Source organism: Miscanthus floridulus, chromosome 18 (genome assembly GCF_019320115.1).
Source record: "Miscanthus floridulus cultivar M001 chromosome 18, ASM1932011v1, whole genome shotgun sequence".
Lineage (NCBI taxonomy): Eukaryota > Viridiplantae > Streptophyta > Magnoliopsida > Poales > Poaceae > Miscanthus > Miscanthus floridulus.
In genome coordinates this window covers 5,634,286-5,637,145 of record NC_089597.1, presented here as the reverse complement: position 1 = coordinate 5,637,145, position 2,860 = coordinate 5,634,286, and the positions used below count along the sequence as shown (strand labels likewise).

Below are 2,860 nucleotides of genomic sequence, written 5' to 3'. Positions count from 1 at the left end.
CAACAGGCGCTAACTTCATGTCGTCACTCAACTACATCATAAACTCATTATTATAAATATACACAGGAAAACAGAGTTTTAAAAGGCCAGGAAACAGTAAAATTTTGAAAATATTTTGATGAGGCGGGTGGCTTAAACTGGCTGCCTCAGGGGAAGCATTATATTTATGGGCAACTTAAATCTACCACTACTAGAAATATATAAGCTAGAGCCAGTAAGAGCTCTACCAAACGGGGCCTATATATTCCTTATTTGATGCCTGTTTTTTTTTTTTCTTTTGTGCGACGAGGCCAGGCATATATAGATTGAATTGCCGATATGTATGCTTACTGACGCCTATATATATGATGACGCGGAACCACAAGGAAACACGTCAATAGCCCGTGGCAGCATGTTGGCAACATATCCAGCCATGTTTCTCTTATTGCCACTGCTATTACATGTGCTTGTCTCCGGTCCTTCTCTGGTTGTCTGTGCAGCAGCAGATGCCGAACTCCAGTACACAGTCGTAGCAATGAGCACCCTGAAACCAGGAGCCGCATGCTTGGGACACAGGAGTATGTTATGTACAGTATATATGTTGATGTCATGCTATATATGGTTCGTTTTCCTTGTGTGTATATACATCTCATATAGTTATTATTATTAATTAATTCCCGTTCCGTTCGTTTGCACTATGACGATAGTGACTCCGCCCGCCAATGTAAGCTGGGTACCGTTGGATTTCCAGCACGGTCCGTGCTCGTCATCGGACTCGAACGCCGCTGCCGCTGCCGGCGTGCAGCCGTCGTTGGTGGATCTACTTCGCCAGGACCAGCTACGCGCCGATGATGTCCAGAGGAGGCTGCAGTCTCCCAATTCGACCTATGACGAAAGCAAGGGACAGGCGGGTACCTCCGGCGAGACGGATGTCAGCTACCAAGCAAAAATCCACGTTCCATGGGGCTCGAGAAAGCGGAACCGGCCAACAAATGAGAAGCAACAGGGCTCTCAGGTGAGCATTGATCCAGCGGCGACCAGCGGCGACGGTGGGCTCCTTCCGGGAGTGATCCAGACGGTGGCGTGGCGTGGGTGCAGTGCGTGCCCTGCCCCGTGCCGCCGTGCCACCCCCAGACGGACACCTTCTACGACCCGACCAACTCCGGCACGTACGCCGCCTTCCCTTGCAACTCCCCGGCCTGCAGGCAACTCGGCCCCTACGCCAACGGCTGCATCAACAACCAGTGCCAGTACCGCGTCACCTACCCCGACGGCTCGTCGACGTCGGGCACTTACAGCTCCGACCTCCTGACGCTGAACCCAACCACCAGGGTGAGCTAGCAACTTCCAGTTCGGGTGCAGCCACGTGGACCAGGGCAACTTCGACACCCAGACCGCGGGGATAATGGCGCTCGGCGGAGGCCCCGAGTCGCTGGCCTCCCAGACCGCGGCCACCTACGGCAGCGTGTTCGCCTACTGCCTCCCGCCGACGGCGAGCTACCTCGGGTTCTTCGTGCTCGGCGCTCCGCGCGTGGCGGCGTCGAGGTTCGTGGTGACGCCCATGCTCAGGGACCCGCAGGTGCCCACGTTCTACCGCGTGCTCCTCCGCGACATCGTCGTCGCCGGGCAGTGCCTGAACGTGGCCCCCGCGGTGTTCGCTGCGGGGTCCGTGCTGGACTCGCGCACGGCCATCACGCGCCTGCCGCCCACGGCGTACCAGGCGCTGCGCGCGGCGTTCAGGAGCAGGATGAGCACGTACCGCATGGCGGCGCCCAAGGGTATCCTGGACACGTGCTACGACTTCACGGGCGTCCGTAGCGTCAAGGTGCCGAGGATCGCCCTGGTGTTCGACCGGAACGCCGCCGTGGAGCTCGACCCGTCGGGGATCCTCTTCAACGGCTGCCTCGCCTTCGCCTGCCAACGCCGACGACCGCATGGCCGGGATCCTCGGCAACGTGCAGCAGCAGACCATCGAGGTGGTGTACGACGTCGGTGGCGGAGCTGTTGGCTTCCGCCGCAACGCGTGCTGAGCCTGAGCCCTGAGCACGAGCGTCGACGTGCAGCTGCTGCTTTCATTCAGTCCATCTCTTTTAGTACTATTTATGGCCCGCCTGTCTTTTGCCCAAGTCGTACCGTACCGTACGTATCTACTACAACTCTACAAGCTAAGCTAGCTCATACGGAGATGAGCTAGTTTTTTATCCAATGCAAATAAAGGCAAGATTGCAAGTTGCAATCCAGCTTATTACAGGCTTAAGCACATAAGCTTACGTAATTAAAGCCTGCTAAGTTTGTTGCTCAGGCTCCCTTTCTATATATGGAAGTAGAAGGAGCGCGTGTTTATGGTCGTCCTTGATGAAGCATCATCTGTACATGTAAGTGGTGGAGAATGAATATCATCGCATGCAGCCTCGATCAGTGTTAAGCTAAGACCCGCGCCTACCAAGTCGCATGAAATTTTAATTTTGTGCCAAATACGCATTTGTGTGTTTCCAAGAATTCGAACCAGAGAATCTTCCCCCTCGCGCTAGCTTTTCTTACCACTACACTGCAAAAGCTATTTTTTTTTAAATCAACATTAGAAACATTTATTTTGAACCATCAATGGAGACTATTTTCAGTGATGGTTCTTTTAAGTCAACCATCTCTAGAAATCATTTTCAGAGAGTTGGTCGAGTTAAGCAACTGCTTCTGAAAATAAACTATACGATAACTTCTACACGAATATTTAATTAGACCCCTATATGGTTTAAATTGAAAAAAAAATCCGGTCGAGCTCTATAATTTCTATACAAAAGTTGTCCACCGATTTCATATAAAAAAAGTTATCTATTTCATATACTCATCATTTTGAATCGGATTTCTAGTCGTCCAATCGGTT

General features: G+C 52.3%; 1 pseudogene; it reads left to right on the top strand.

Annotated features, from left to right (window-relative positions):
• Positions 1–394: 394 nt before the first annotated feature.
• LOC136522206 (aspartyl protease family protein At5g10770-like) lies at positions 395–2,420 on the top strand (annotated as a pseudogene).
• The last annotated feature ends 440 nt before the right edge of the window (positions 2,421–2,860 follow it).